The following is a 17,990-nucleotide window of genomic DNA, read 5'->3' on the forward strand; positions in this document are numbered from 1 at the left end:
CTGCGCCAGGGTTTCCGTCCTTCTCTGTCCGTCTTGGTCTCTCCTTTTTGTCTCTCCGTTTCGTGGCTGAAGAGCTGGTATTTATAGTGGTAGTGGTGACCTAATGGGCTCAGACTGAAGCCCGAAAATTATAATATTCGCAAGCTTCGCTAGGCGAGCCTGTAGCGGAGGTTCGCTAGGCGAAGGATTTGCTCGCCTAGCGAGCATGCAGTTTATGACCTAATGGGCTCAGAATGAAGCCCAACCATTCTGGTAATCGCAAGCTTCGCTAGGCGAAGGAGCTGCTCGCCTAGCGAGCAAGCTAGTTTGGGCCTCTTCTGGATTGGGTCTGTTGTGAGCTGGGCTTTTGTTCCTTTAGAGTCAGTGCCTTGCAAAACAAGTCGGAGGGTCTTGAGAAATGCTTTGTAATATCAACGGGCAAATTTTGGGGTATGACAGCTGCCCCTGTTCAATATTCTTGAACCGAGAGAGTTAGAATGGCGAGTATGCCGTTCGTGGTCTGGAGGTGAAAGATTATTGAACACTAGAATGCCCCAAAAATTTGCGCTTGTCCATTAGTCTTGATGGAGATGGGCTTAAAGACGCCATCCAGGTAGCTTGATGATGAGGGCTCCAGATTGTGTCGTACCGGGTCATACGCTAGACTGTATAGTGAGTCATCCATTATGCTGTCGACTTTGCTGGGGAGTCAGAGTGTGTTATATACTGCTGGGGATAAGGGATCAGAATGGATCGTACGTCAGACCGTGTCTGAATACCAGAGTGAGTTGTTCATTAGGCGGATGACTTTGTTGGGGATGAAAGATCAGAATGGATCGTACGCTAGATCGTATCTGAGTTGCAGAATGAACCGTACACTAGGCTGTATCTGACGAAGGTGGAATCAGGATGGATCGTACGCTAGATCGCATCTGAGTTGAAAGTCCAAATGGGTCGTACGTTAGACCGTATTGGAGTTGCAGAATGAGCCGTACGTTAGGCTGTATCTGAAGAAGAAAGTAGTCGTACGCTAGACTACACCCCGGAATATACCGTACGCTAGGCAGCATCTGAGGATTTGAGTATCCAAATGGGTCGTACGTTAGACCGTATTGGAGTTGCTGAAAGTCAGAATGGATCGTACGTTAGATCGTATCTGAGTTAAAGGTCCAAATGGGTCGTACGTTAGACCGTATTGGAGTTGCAGAATGAGCCGTACGTTAGGCTGTATCTGAAGAAGAAAGTAGTCGTACGCTAGACTACACCCCGGAATATACCGTACGCTAGGCAGCATCTGAGGATTTGAGTATCCAAATGGGTCGTACGTTAGACCGTATTGGAGTTGCTGAAAGTCAGAATGGATCGTACGTTAGATCGTATCTGAGTTGAAGGTCCAAATGGGTCGTACGTTAGACCGTATTGGAGTTGCAGAATGAGCCGTACGTTAGGCTGTATCTGAAGAAGAAAGTAGTCGTACGCTAGACTACACCCCGGAATATATCGTACGCTAGGCAGCATCTGAGGATTTGAGTATCCAAATGGGTCGTACGTTAGACCGTATTGGAGTTGCTGAAAGTCAGAATGGACCGTACGTTAGATCGTATCTGAGTTGGAGGAGTCGTGTGTTGAGCTGAATCAGAATGAACCGTACGTTAGGCTGTATCTGATAACATTTGTTGTTGCGTTTGCAATGAATATTTGGGGGTGGGCTTAGGGATGCCACCATTAGGAGGATGTCAGAGCGTTTGTCAGAATGGATACTCATCTGGATTCTATCTGAAACATGGTCCGAATCTTGGATGGGATCAGGAGGATAATTAACCTGAAAAATAAAGTTAGTTTCATGCAATGTCATGATGCATGAGATGTAAATGTCATATGCATGCGTGTGCTGTGAAATGATGTGATGAGTGAGTTATGCGTCTGGAATAGACGCGAGCATTGTATGCATGTATATGTTATGAAATGATGTAATGTATGTAATGCATTGTATGTAGGTGATGTGAAATAATGTAATGAGTGCCCTATGCGTCTGAAACGTTCTTCCAGGGGACTCTACTGGGGAAATAAATCTCAGTCTTCTGGTTGGAGATATTTGTACTGATGACTCTGTCTCAGCTGGGGGAATACTCAATTTCCGTCTGATGGTGGAAAGATCCAACAGGCCTGGCTGGGGATAGAGGAGATGACCAATTAGTGAAGCCAATTTCTTCTTGGGAATAACTGGCGTCGCCGGGGAACCGAATTAGCAACGGATTCATTGGGAAGCGTGATTAGACCTTCTCCTCGATCCTGAAGCCGTGTAGTAATTGCTATCACTATTCTAGGTATGCATTTTTGGCAAACATTGATCATATTCAAATGCATAAATCAATTCAAATTAAACCACTGGACGTTTACGCAAACAAAACAGAAAAGTAAAACGAAATCATCTTTTTGGAAATGAAATTGTATTGATTTTGAAAGAGGGCCTGTAAACAGGCAATTCGTATACAGGGAGACAGAAATCCTAGTAAGAGGAAATTGTCAGGAAAACAAAGAGAAGGCTATGCAGAAAAAGTCCTATTGATCTTAATTCCACTACTGCCCTTATGTCTTCAAGCGTCTCATCTCCTGCTGTCGGATGGAAGTGATTGGCTTGCTCAGTCCTTGGAACTTGGAACTGCGTGCAGAGTTCAGTAATCATCTTGTTGTTCAAGTTAGTACCATTGTCGGTAATAATTCTTTCAGGGATGCCATATCGACAAATGAGATTATTCTTGATGAATCGTGCCACCACATTCTTGGTGACAGAAGCGAATGAGGCGGCCTCTACCCACTTTGTAAAGTAATCAATAGCAACGAGGATGAAGCGATGTCCGTTAGAAGCAGTAGGTTTAATCTCTCCAATCATATCGATGCCCCACATTGCAAAGGGCCAAGGGGCTATCAACACGTTTAAAGGAGCAGGAGGCACATGCACTTTGTCCGCATAGATCTGACACTTGTGGCAGGTTCTGGAGTGATGGTGGCAATCAGCTTCCATGGTAGACCAATAATACCCTGCTCTCAGAATTTTCTTGGCCATCGTATGTCCACTAGAATGAGTCCCAAAAATACCGTTATGCATGTCTTCCATAATCCTTTCTGCTTCCTTTCTATCCACACAGCGAAGCAGAGTCGAATCATGATTACGTTTGTATAACACTCCATTACTCAGAAAGAATTTAGCGGAGAACTTCCTCAGGAATTTTTTGTCATTGATGGATGCCCCTTCAGGGTATTCCTGAGCTTCTAAATATCTTTTTACGTCGTGGAACCAAGGTTTCTCCTGTACCCCCTCAGTGTTAAGTTCATAACAGTGTGCTGGTTCATCTAAACGTTCAATAGTGATCCTAGGAGCTTCACTGTCCCATCTGACTCTGAACATAGATGACATGGTAGCTAATGCGTCTGCCAACTGATTCTCTTCCCGTGGAATATGTTCAAATGTAATCTCTTCAAAGTGTGGGATTAATGTCATCACCCGCTCTCGGTAAGGGATGAGATTTGGATGTTTGGTGTCCCATTCTCCTTTGATCTGACTGATTACCAAGGCTGAATCTCCGTACACACTCAAAAACTTGATTCGCCGGTCTATAGCAGCCTTGAGTCCCAAAATACATGCTTCATACTCAGCCATATTATTGGTACAATGAAAGCACAGTCTAGCAGTGAAAGGTGTATGGTAACCTCCGGGAGAAATAATTACAACCCCAACACCATGGCCCAATGCATTAGAAGATCCGTCAAAGACCATAGTCCATCGGGATCCCAGTTCGGGTCCTTCATCCGGTCTAGGTTTTTCGTAATCGGCAACAAGCATGACATCCTCATCTGGAAACTCAAAATTCATAGATTGGTAATCGTCCACCGCTTGATAAGCCAAATGATCAGCTAGCACGCTTCCTTTGATTGCTTTCTGGGTAGTATACTGGATATCGTACTCTGTTAAGATCATCTGCCATCTCGCTATTCTTCCGGAGAGGGCAGGCTTCTCGAACATGTATTTGATGGGATCCATCCTAGAAATCAACAAAGTGGTATGATTCAACATATATTGTCTTAGTCGGCGAGCAGCCCAGGCCAAAGCACAGCAAGTTCTCTCGAGCAGTGAGTATCTTGTTTCACAGTCGGTAAACTTTTTGCTCAGGTAGTATATGGCATGCTCTTTTCGACCAGACTCGTCATGTTGCCCCAATACGCAACCCATTGAATTTTCTAACACGGTCAAATACATGATTAGAGGTCTTCCTTCAACTGGTGGTATCAGGATTGGAGGTTCCTGGAGGTATTTCTTGATTTTGTCAAAAGCTTCTTGGCATTCGTCATTCCATATCATCTCTTGATTTTTCCTCAGTAATTTGAAAATGGGTTTGCAGGTAGCGGTCAAATGGGAGATAAATCGGGCAATGTAGTTCAAGCGTACCAAGAAACCTCTGACTTCTTTCTCCGTACAGGGGACTGGCATTTCTTGAATAGCTCTCACTTTAGCTGGGTCGACCTCAATTCCTTTACCACTGACAATAAAGCCCAGGAGTTTACCGGATCTTACCCCAAAGGTGCATTTATTCGGGTTCAACCTCAACTTGTACTTCTTCAACCTCTCGAACAGTTTGTATAAATGATCGAGATGTTCTTCTTCAGTATGAGATCTGGCTATCATGTCGTCCACATATACTTCTATTTCATGGTGAATCATATCATGAAACAAAACCACCATAGCACGCTGGTACGTTGCCCCAGCATTCTTTAAACCGAACGGCATGACTTTGTAACAGAAAGTGCCCCATTGCGTCACAAACGTAGTTTTCTCCATGTCCTCAGGCGCCATCTTAATCTGATTATAACCTGAGAAACCATCCATGAATGAGAATACCTTGTGTTGAGCGGTGTTATCTACCAGAACATCGATGTGCGGGAGTGGAAAGTCGTCTTTGGGACTTGCCTTATTCAAATCTCTGTAATCTACGCACATTCGCACCTTACCATCCTTCTTCGGTACCGGTACCACATTAGCAACCCATTGAGGATAAGAAGTAACGGCTAGAAAACCGGCATTGAATTGTTTCATAACCTCGGCTTTGATTTTCTCAGACATTTCAGGACGCATGCGGCGAACCTTTTGCTTGACAGGACGACAGTCCTCCTTCATTGGCAGACGATGTACTACTATGTCAGTATCCAATCCTGGCATGTCCTCATAAGACCAAGCGAAAACCTCTACATAGTCATGTAACATCCGAACCAACCTTTCTTTGACACTGTTTTCCAAGCCTGCTCCTATTCTGACTTCTTTTCTGTCTACTTCAGTACCCAGATTTACAATTTCTAGTGACTCTTCATGCGGCTGTATAGTCCTTTCTTCTTGCAGTAACAGTCTGGCAAGCTCTCCAGGTACTTCACAATCTTCCTCACTTCCATCTTCGGCTTGGTAGATCGGATTTTCAAAGTCATAATGAACAGTATCGGAATTATTATCAATAGGATCCAGAGTGGATACGAATCTGCAATTTGTTACGTGAGTGGGTGTAAGAAAGCATAGCTTGTTTGAAAGACGACAGGAAAGATAAAGAGCGCAATATTTGAATGCGAAAAAGTCCATTGATTTATTGAATGTAAATATGCTTATGAAATGACAAACCCTTAACAAATTAGCTATTGTGCCCCGGGCATAGACACAATGCTTTAAGAAGTTCAATTGAAAAATTAAAAATTTGCAATACTAAATGGACAATAACAATTACTCCTGACTAAAGGAAATTGGGATAGTGTCTTCAGCCTTCCAATTATTGGGTCCGTCACCAATTGTTGGGTAGATCCAGCTATCCAGGTCGCAATCACTGTCAGCATCTTCTACAGCATTGATTTGATCTTTGACCATCCGTTCAGAGTCGAATCCCAGACCAGATTTATCAGACTTGTAGGGTATCTTGATCAGTTGACCCCAGCCAGTACAACCACCGTTTTCAACCACAGCTCGAGCATCTTTCAGAGAGATCATGACGGGAGGAGCTCGAACAACCTCGGGCACAAAGGGAGTTAGCTTAAGGACAGGACTGGGCGGAGGGACTACTTCAAATGACTGAGACGGAGTCTCGAAGAATTCACCATCCATCTCAATGTATCTGAAGGTATGCACACTACTGAAGATATACTCTTCTTCCCCACACACAGTGACGATCTTACCCTCTATTGGATATCTCAGCTTTTGATGGAGAGACGAAGCTACAGCACCTGCCCCATGAATCCAAGGGCGTCCCAGCAAGCAGGAATAAGCGGGGCGAATGTTCATTACATGAAAGGTAGTGTTGAAGACTTGAGGTCCTATCTTGATAGGGAGAACAACTTCACCGTGGACAACACTCTTTGCACCATCGTAAGCACGCACCACAATGTCACTAGGTTTCAGTTCAATGCTCTTGCAGTCAAGTTTGTCGAGCACGGCTTTCGGTAGCACATTCAAAGAAGAGCCATTATCGATCAACACATGAGACAAGGTGATCCCCTTACACTCAATGGAGATATGTAGAGCTTTATTGTGGTTCTTTCCCGCTGGTGTCAGGTCAGCATTGGAAAAACCTAGGCCATCGTCAACAGTCAGATTAGCAACATAGTTTTCGAACTGATCGACGGAGGTCTCCTGAGGTACATGAGCCGTCTTCAAGAATTTTATCAAGGCATGGGCATGAGATTCAGAAGATAACAACAAGGATAACATCGGGATCTTAGACGGGGTATGCCCCAACTGCTCCACCACATCAAAATCACTCTTGCGGATGATTTTCAGCACTTCTTCCATTTCTTGTTTGGGAACATCTTCAGTAGTAACTTCGACCGGTGTCTCTGACTGAGAAGGGTTAACGGGTTCCTTCCCTCGAGTTTCAGGGGCGGGAGGTGAGATTTCTGGAGAGAAGATCCTTCCGCTTCGAGTAACTTTACTAGTCCCAACAATGTCATTAGGATTAGCAGAATTACCAACTGGCTTTACGCCATGGATGTAAACATTGCCTCCATAATTCCATGGAATGGCTTTGCTTGAAGAATACGGTACTGGGCCAGGTGCAGTAATGATTAGGGGGGCTACCTTGGGCTCAGCAATAATCTTCACAGGTACTCTGGGAGCAGTAATCTTTACTGGAACTTTGGACCTTGCAATCACCGATATTTCTTCGACGGTGTCTTCCACCTTAGGAATCCTTTCAAAGAGAATTGTACGATCATTTATCAGTCGTTGAATACCACCTCTAAACTTCAAGCAATCATTGGGTCGGGATATACAGAGATCGCAATTTTCAGCACATCCTGGAAATAAACCAGCTTGCAACAACTTCTTCTTGATGATCAGGAGAGAAGATGTTAAGTCCGCTACAGTAGTGATGAGAAAATCGTCATCGAGAGCATTAACAGCCTTGTCATGATTAGGCATAGGTGCATTGATGACATTAGGAGTTTCCGGAAGCTCAAACTCAATCTCCCCAGCGTCGATCATATCCTGAATTTTATTCTTCAACAGCCAACAATCGTTTGTATCATGCCCGGGGCTATCGGAGTGATATGCGCACCTAGCATTAGGATTATAACGAGGCGAAGTAGTGTTGACATTTGCAGGAGGACCTCTGATGGTGATTAAGTTTGCCTTTAGCATACTTTGCAGTGCTTGTGCTAAAGTCATATTGAGCTTGGTAAACTGCCTTCTTGGTCTGTCTTATCTTTGCTGGAAGTTTTGAGCTGGCGGGGCTGCGATTGTCACTGCTCCAACGGCGTGGTCACCATTTTTCTTATTATGATTCTTTTGACCATACACAGCATTCGATTCATTCTTCCCATGGTAGGACTTTTTGCTGCTTGTAGAGGTAGCTGCCTGTATCTTTCCACTTCGAATGCCGCTCTCCACCCGTTCACCTGTCAGTATAAGTTCAGTGAAACCTGATGAAGAACTTCCCAGCAGATGGTTGTAGAATGGGCCAGTCAGGGTACCCATGAACAGATCTACTAATTCTCGGTCAGTCATAGGGGGTTTGACCCTGCCGGCCAAATCTCTCCATTTCTGAGCGTACTCTTTGAAGCTTTCTTTAGATCCCATAGCCATATTCTGCAACTGTAGCCGAGTGGGTGCCAGCTCAGAATTATACTGGTACTGTTTATAAAAAGTTGTTGCTAAATCAGTCCAGGTGCGGATGTCAGAACTTTCGAGCTGATAATACCATTCCAACTGAGTGCCAGACAGACTTTCTTGGAAGAAATGGATCCACAGCTTCCTATCGGTGGTATGCGGCTGAATCTTTCTCACATAAGCCCTTAGATGCATCTGAGGACAGGACGCACCATCGTACTTAGTGAAAGTGGGGATTTTGAATTTGCGAGGAATGGTCACATCGGAGACCAGACCCAAACTTTCGAAATCCAGACCAGGCGCCTTCTGACCCTCCATGGCTAGCATGCGTTCTTCCAGCAACTTGTACTTGTCATCTCTTGGAGAGTACTGTTCATTTTCATAATCTTCATCGTCATCCTCAGGGTTGGAGAAATCAGCATTCTCTTCCTCTGAATCATTCTCTGCCCCCTCTTCTGGACCATTCGGGATTCCAAATTTGATTCCCACAGCCTGTCCTTTACGCCTTCTTCCCGGGTTAATGAAACTCACAGCTTTCTTGTCTTTCTTCTTTTCGACCAAAAGAGCCTTCAGTTCCTCTTGCCCCTTGGATAAGCTTAGCATCATCTCCTTGAATTGAGCATTCTGAGTCTGGAGATCTTTGACAGTTTGTTCGAGATCCATTTTTCTGTGTCTGTGTAAGAGGCAGATCGTGAGAATATGATCCTTTAGAGTACCTGTTATGCAATGTTATGTTATGCTATGCAATGCATGAAATGTTCTCAAGGACTTTTGGAATTTAACTTTGCATAAATCACCAAAGAGAGAAATGTTTATTGCTAATAAATTTTTTTTGATCAATTACAACACGAATAATAATAAAAATACAATGAAAGCTCAAGTCTCCCAGGGGCGACTTCTTTTTGGGCGAAGATACGCATTGAGTCTTCGTTCCTCATTAAGCTGGCTGGTGAGCTCTAGTTCTTTCTTCCTTTCTGCATTGAACTGAGCTTCGAAAGTATCTCTTTCCTCTCTCAACTGAGTCCAGGATCTCTTTAGTTCCTCAACATCGGTAGGCATATCTGGATAAGAAATGATCTGGGAAGTACCTCCTTCGACCCCTGATTCAACAATCAATGGTCCGACTGCAAGATATGGCATGACAAATTCACGAGCTCTGGCTCGTACCCATCTGAGATAAGGCTCCATAGGAATATAATTTTTCTGTCCTAAAGTGCTTCTTTTCACCATGCCCCAAGCTCGTACAAATCTTTGACGGAGACCTTGAGAGTCATTGTCATAGTCAAACACTATACCTTGGATAATCATTTCCTGTGGCCCATCTCTTCGAGCATACCCAAACTGACGTAGGGCTAAGGCAGGATTATAAGTAATACCTCCTCTTATCCCCATGAGTGGTACATTAGGGAATTCTCCACAACGGTCGATGATGATAACATTTTCTCTGAGGTTAGAACACCACCGGATGTCTGAATGGGAGAGTGCCATTATCCTTTGAGACCATTTCAAATTTTGATCATTCTTCAAGACTGATTGAGGAAGGTGCGAAATAAACCACCTAGACAACAAAGGTATGCAGCACATGAGAGTCCCTTGTCTCTTCATAGTACGGGTGTGAAGGGAATGCAAGACATCTCCAAGCAAGGTAGGTACAGGGTTATGAGTGAGAAATATCTTAATAGCATTCACGTCTATGCATTGGTCTGGATTAGGGAATAACACCAAACCATAGATTAGCAATGCTAGAACATCTTCAAAAGCATGGACATTCATAACTTTTAGGAACTCTCGGGCCTTATTTATTAGAAATTTGGCAAGTAAACCCTTCACTCCACTCCTTGTTACCCAATTAGTTTCAATGTCGGACTTTGTCATGTGTAAAGCTGCGGCAACTTCTTCAGACTTTGGCATCCTTTCTAAACCACTGAAAGGTATTTGATCAAGAACAGGTATCCCAAGCAGCTTGGAGAATTCTTCTAATGTGGGTACCAACTGATAATCTGGGAAAGTAAAACAATGATGTTTAGGGTCGAAGAACTGGAATAGGACTCTCATCATATCTTCTTTGAAACCAGTGGTAACTAGAGTGAGAAGAGAACCATGTCTCTTGTTGAACTGAGCATGATCGGGAAGTTCTGACACCAAATCCTTGAGTTGAGGAGAGATTGCTACAAGATTGATCCGGATAGTCTTCCTGGAGGCCATAACCTGTTTAACAGAGCAAAGCTAAATCCCTAAGTCCTTGAAATGGTTAGTGTAACGCCATGATGTTATGATGTTATGATGTTATGTAAGCGCAGACATGTCACACAACAGTCATTCCTAGGTTTTAAGGCTTGCATGAGTTCCATAGGTAAGTACCCTCCCCACTGAAGTTTGGTTGGTTCAACCTGTCCTAGAATAGTAACCGGGTTCTAGAAGGATCTCAAATCATTGACCTTTCTTTAAGTCCACTTCAGTGCAACGCCCAGTGGTTGACCGAAGCTTCCCTAAAGTCCAATCTCAAAGAGTGTAGTATCGAGTATCAACCAACCTCAGTCGGAACCGAAATCAGTTATCTCACTACTTTCTAATGGCTAGGATGAGTCAATTAGGGTTCTAAAGGTCTGGTTAATGCTTTGATGATGTAACACCCTTCTAAAATACCCCAAATATTTAATAAAAACAACAAATATATAAATCAGAGTAATTATTGCAGTTAAGGGTGTCACACAACACTTCACACATTTCACCATAAAAATCAGTCATGCTCATTATTTAATTCAACATAAACACTTCTTGCAAAATACGCAGCGGATAGAGATCATTCAACATATGTAATACATTACACCTAAAATTATTCAACAAGTTAAAACATCCCGTCCCGATGTTACATCTATCAGAGCATGACCCACTAAGGAGACCACACTAGACTCCAAGCACTAGCTTCTACTCACTCACTGCTCGTTACCTGAAAAATAGTTGTAAGGGTGAGTTCCTCAATCGATATAATAAGCATTATAGATCATCATGTAATGCTAAGTAAATTTACACGTTAATCACCCTAATCATATCATGCATTCAGTAACGGCACATCAACTCAATAACAACGTAAAATGCAACTCAATAACAACATAAAATGCAACTCAAATGAGACTCGACTCGTCATGCATGTGGTACCAATCGGAGTAAAACTCCCAACTTAAAATCATTGCCATTTTATTGGGCATCAAGGCATAAGCCTTCAACTTTCAACTTAAAATTTGCCAATCTAGGCCAACGTGGTGTGAGCAAAGCTCCATCAAGGCGTAAGCCTTCAACTTTCAACTTAAAATTTGCCAATCCAGGCCAACGTGGTGTGAGCAAAGCTCCGACTTAATGCATATGAATGTACATGGCATACACGACTTTACAATTCCGACAACATAATAATAATAGCAACACAACAAGGTTTCAACATAATCAACTTATAATCAACTTTGGCTCATCAAGCCTACAACTCAGTATTTTTAACAACTTTCCGTACACGGAACAACTTAACAACTCAGTCATACTTGCATCGACACTTTATAACACAAACCCAACAAATTTTACTCATCAAAATTGACTACAATATTACTTCATAACATAACTCAATCCCTACTATGTCACACACCAACCTAGGCAAATCACCAATTATGCTCACAACATTAAAATATCAATTTTTCACTTTTCCAACAGTGTTAACCGGTTAACGCCCTGGGTTAACCGGTTAACGCAGGACAAAACACATTTTCTGGCAAAACGCAACAGTGTTAACCGGTTAACGCCCTGGGTTAACCAGTTAACGCAGGCAAAACAGCACATTTTCACAAATTATAACAGTGTTAACCGGTTAACGCCCTGGGTTAACCGGTTAACGCAGGCAAAACAGCAGAAACACGTGATACGATAGGCGGTAAAGCGATACGATAGGCTACCTCTCCTATCCTCTCCAAAATCTGATAAGGACCAATAAATTGAGGTGTCAACTTCTTTGACTTCAAAGCTCGACCAACCCCAGTTATCGGAGTAACACGAAGAAACACGTGATCTCCCTCTCGGAACTCAAGTGACTTCCTCCTCTTATCATGATAACTCTTCTGACGACTCTGAGCAATTCTCATCTTCTCCTGAATCATCTTAATCTTTTCCGTAGTTTGCTGAACAATTTCCGGTCCAACCACAGCACTCTCACCGGACTCATACCAACATAAAGGTGTCCGACATCTCCTACCATACAAAGCTTCAAACGGTGCCATACCAATACTCGAATGAAAACTATTGTTGTAGGTAAACTCAACCAAAGGTAAATAACAATCCCAAGCACCTCCCTTTTCCAAAACACAAGCCCTCAACAGATCCTCTAGTGACTGAATCGTCCTCTCAGTCTGACCATCAGTCTGCGGGTGATATGCAGAGCTCAATCTCAGCTTAGTTCCCAAAGCCCTTTGCAAGCCTTCCCAGAACTTCGATGTAAATCTAGGATCTCTGTCCGAAACAATACTCGACGGAATACCATGCAAACTTACAATTTTCTCAATATACAACTCAGCTAATTTCTCTAACGGATAGTCCATTCTGATCGGAATGAAATGAGCCGACTTTGTCAATCTGTCAACAATCACCCAAATAGCTTCAAAATTCTTAATTGTCCTCGGTAAACCAGAAACAAAATCCATATTGATACTATCCCACTTCCACTCTGGAATAGCCAACGGTTGCATTAGCCCAGACGGCTTCTGATGCTCAATCTTTGACTTCTGACAAGTCAAACAGGAATAAACAAAACTCGCAATTTCTCTTTTCATTCCCGGCCACCAAAATAACTTTTTCAAATCATGATACATCTTTGTAGCTCCAGGATGAATACTCAACCCACTACGATGCCCTTCTTCAAGAATACTCTTCTTAAGTTCGATAACATCCGGAATGCACACCCGACTACCAAATCTCACAACACCATTCTCATCAACTCTGAATTCGCCACCTTGGCCTTGATTCACTAGAGTCAACTTATCAACCAAAAGCACATTGGATTTCTGACCCTCTCTGATCTCATCCAGAATACCACTTGTTAACTTCAACATCCCCAATTTAACACTATTGTGAGTACTCTCACACACCAAACTCAAGTCTCTAAACTGCTCAATTAAATCCAATTCCTTAACCATTAGCATAGACATATGTAATGATTTCCGACTCAATGCATCAGCCACTACGTTTGCTTTACCCGGATGGTAATTCAAACCAAAGTCATAATCCTTCAGAAACTCTAACCATCTTCTCTGTCTCATATTCAGCTCTTTCTGATCAAACAAATACTTTAAACTTTTATGGTCACTGAAAACCTCAAATCTTGACCCGTACAAGTAATGCCTCCATAACTTCAGAACAAACACCACAGCCGCCAACTCTAAATCGTGCGTCGGATAGTTCCTCTCATGAACTCTCAGCTGTCTTGAAGCATAAGCTATAACCTGCTTATTCTGCATCAACACGCCACCCAAACCCAACAATGAAGCATCACAGTAAACTTCAAATGATTCCGACGAACTCGGTAATATCAGAATAGGAGCAGTAGTTAACCTTCTCTTTAACTCTTGGAAACCTTCTTCACATTTTGAGTCCCAAACAAACGCTTGCCCCTTCCTAGTCAACATCGTCAATGGTAACGCCAACTTAGAAAATCCCTCAATGAACTTCCTATAATAACCAGCCAAACCAAGGAAACTTCGAATCTCAGCAACAGACTTCGGAGCTTCCCACTTAGATACCGCTTCTATCTTAGAAGGATCAACAGCAACGCCACCTCTTGAAATCACATGACCCAGAAAACTTACCTCTCCTAACCAAAATTCACACTTGGACAATTTAGCAAATAACTTCTTTTCTCGTAGAACTCCCAAAACCACTCTCAAATGTTCAGCATGCTCTTCTTCAGATTTCGAATACACCAAAATATCATCAATAAACACCACAACAAACTTGTCTAGGTACGGATGGAAAATCCTATTCATGTACTCCATAAATACTCCAGGCGCATTAGTCACACCAAAAGGCATTACAGAATACTCATAATGTCCATACCTTGTTCTGAAAGCAGTCTTCTGAATATCCTCGGTTTTCACACGGATCTGATGATACCCAGATCTCAAATCTATTTTGCTGAACACACTTGCACCAACCAACTGATCCATCAAATCATCTATCCTCGGCAAAGGATACCGATTCTTGATCGTCATTTTATTCAGTTGCCTGTAGTCCACACACAACCTCATAGTACCTTCTTTCTTCTTAACCAATAGCACTGGTGCACCCCACGGTGACACACTCGGACGAATAAATTTCTTATCCAACAGATCTTCCAACTGACTCTTCAATTCAGTTAACTCAACAGCAGACATACGGTACGGAGCCATCGATATCGGCCTAGTACCAGGTACCAAATCAATCGAGAACTCCACTTCGCGCTCTGGCGGTAATGCATTCACCTCTTCCGGAAACACATCAGGAAAATCACACACCACGGCTAGATCGCCAATCACCAGTTTATCTTTAGCCTCCAAAGTCGCTAACAGCATAAACAACTCTGCCCCATCAGCTACTTCCTCATTCACTTGCCTTGCTGATAGAAACAAACTCTTTCCCTCCTCAATCTCAGGAAAGACCACCGTCTTATCAAAACAGTTGATAGAAACTCGGTTAAACACCAACCAGTTCATACCCAGAATAACATCAATCTGCACTAGTGGAAGACACACTAGGTCCATCCCAAAGTCTCTACCAAAAATACTCAAAGGACAATTTAAACAAACCGAAGTAGTAGTCACTGAACCCTTCGCGGGAGTATCAATTACCATACTACCAAACATCTCAGATATCTCTAACTTAAGTTTCACAGCACAATCCAAAGATATAAAGGAATGAGTCGCACCTGTGTCAATAATAGCTACAAGAGGAAAGCCATTAATATAACACGTACCTCGGATAAGTCTGTCCTCACTGGAGGTTTGAGTTCCGGTCAATGCGAACACCTTCCCCGTCTGAGATTTCTTTGGCTTCTGACACTGACTTCCAATATGCCCTTCTTCGCCACAATTAAAACAAATCATTTCCTTGTGCTTGCAATCAGCTATTGCATGGCCAGTCTTACCACAGCGAAAACACCTCTTTACTTCAGCAGTGCATACATTACTCTTATGACCAGCCTGACCACATTTGAAGCAAACTATACCAGCAGGAGCACCTCCCCTACTGGTCCTCTGAGCCGGAGCAGCTCCTTGTTTCCCTCTTCCCACTGGAGCATCATACGGCTTCCCACGGTTTTGATGTTGCTTGCCCCTGCGGTCACTGACAATCTTGTAATGAGCATTATTGTCTTCTTCAAATATCCTGCAGCTATCAACCAATTCAGTAAAAATGCGTATCTTCTGATACCCAACAGCCTTCTTAATTTCAGAGCGCAGTCCATTTTCAAACTTGATGCACTTTGAAAATTCAGCACCAGCACCAGTGTAATGAGGATAAAATTTGGACAGCTCCACAAATTTCGCAGCATAATCAGTGACAGACATGTTTCCTTGCTTCAGCTCAAGGAACTCAATTTCCTTCTTACCACGGACATCTTCCGGGTAATACTTTCTCATGAATTCCCTACGGAATACATCCCAAGTAATGACTTCACCTGCCACGGTCAACCTCTCGTGAGTCTCTAGCCACCAGTCATCAGCTTCGACTGCTAGCATGTGAGTACCATACCGAACCTTCTGAGCTAGAGTGCAATCCATAACACGGAAGATTCTCTCAATCTCTTTCAACCATCCCAAGGCTGCATCTGGATCATGCTTCCCTTTAAACACCGGCGGATTCTCTCTCTGAAAAGTCGCCAAGCTACGTGATCCAGCATCACCACCAGCATTTGGCAAGTTCTGCACAGCTTGTGCCATCGCTTGCATTGCGGCAGCCATTGCAGCGTCATTCCTTCCAGCCATTTCAACTTATCAATACAACACAACTTAAAAGTTAGATTAGTAACAATACACAATTGTTAGACAGTAACGACACGACAACTGGCCGGACAGACCGACCTGCTCTGATACCACTAATGTAACACCCTTCTAAAATACCCCAAATATTTAATAAAAACAACAAATATATAAATCAGAGTAATTATTGCAGTTAAGGGTGTCACACAACACTTCACACATTTCACCATAAAAATCAGTCATGCTCATTATTTAATTCAACATAAACACTTCTTGCAAAATACGCAGCGGATAGAGATCATTCAACATATGTAATACATTACACCTAAAATTATTCAACAAGTTAAAACATCCCGTCCCGATGTTACATCTATCAGAGCATGACCCACTAAGGAGACCACACTAGACTCCAAGCACTAGCTTCTACTCACTCACTGCTCGTTACCTGAAAAATAGTTGTAAGGGTGAGTTCCTCAATCGATATAATAAGCATTATAGATCATCATGTAATGCTAAGTAAATTTACACGTTAATCACCCTAATCATATCATGCATTCAGTAACGGCACATCAACTCAATAACAACGTAAAATGCAACTCAATAACAACATAAAATGCAACTCAAATGAGACTCGACTCGTCATGCATGTGGTACCAATCGGAGTAAAACTCCCAACTTAAAATCATTGCCATTTTATTGGGCATCAAGGCATAAACCTTCAACTTTCAACTTAAAATTTGCCAATCTAGGCCAACGTGGTGTGAGCAAAGCTCCATCAAGGCGTAAGCCTTCAACTTTCAACTTAAAATTTGCCAATCCAGGCCAACGTGGTGTGAGCAAAGCTCCGACTTAATGCATATGAATGTACATGGCATACACGACTTTACAATTCCGACAACATAATAATAATAGCAACACAACAAGGTTTTCAACATAATCAACTTATAATCAACTTTGGCTCATCAAGCCTACAACTCAGTATTTTTAACAACTTTCCGTACACGGAACAACTTAACAACTCAGTCATACTTGCATCGACACTTTATAACACAAACCCAACAAATTTTACTCATCAAAATTGACTACAATATTACTTCATAACATAACTCAATCCCTACTATGTCACACACCAACCTAGGCAAATCACCAATTATGCTCACAACATTAAAATATCAATTTTTCACTTTTCCAACAGTGTTAACCGGTTAACGCCCTGGGTTAACCGGTTAACGCAGGACAAAACACATTTTCTGGCAAAACGCAACAGTGTTAACCGGTTAACGCCCTGGGTTAACCGGTTAACGCAGGCAAAACAGCACATTTTCACAAATTATAACAGTGTTAACCGGTTAACGCCCTGGGTTAACCGGTTAACGCAGGCAAAACAGCAGTTCCTGCGCTAACACAAGGCAGAATGCAGAGTTCTCCGCATTTTCCGCCATTGGAGGACTTCCGGACCTCCGATTCGACTTCCGTAAAAAGCTACATTATCGGAAAATCACGACACATACAATTATCGATTCAGTTTCAGTTTTCATACAACTTATTCATCACAATTTTCTCAGCATTCTAAATCCCAATTAGGGTCAATTCAACGGTTTATCACTCCCCATTACATGCTATCCCATAATACCCATTAAACGACGATAAACCCCCCTTACCTGAGATAATCCGGCAATCTCTAAGCTTCAAGCTTTTCCGTTCTTCAACCTTTGCTCTCTAGCTCTTCCTCTTTGCCCTTTCTCCACTTTCCACTTTTCAGCCGCTTCTCTATTTCACGTGAAAACTCTTTACCAAAAAATGAAAACCCTTTTCTCTTATTCCAACTTATATATATTTTCCACTAATTATTATTCCCAAATAATAATAATAATCCAATAATTCAGTTTATT

This window comes from Lathyrus oleraceus, chromosome 6 (assembly GCF_024323335.1).
Source record: "Lathyrus oleraceus cultivar Zhongwan6 chromosome 6, CAAS_Psat_ZW6_1.0, whole genome shotgun sequence".
Taxonomy (NCBI): domain Eukaryota; kingdom Viridiplantae; phylum Streptophyta; class Magnoliopsida; order Fabales; family Fabaceae; genus Lathyrus; species Lathyrus oleraceus.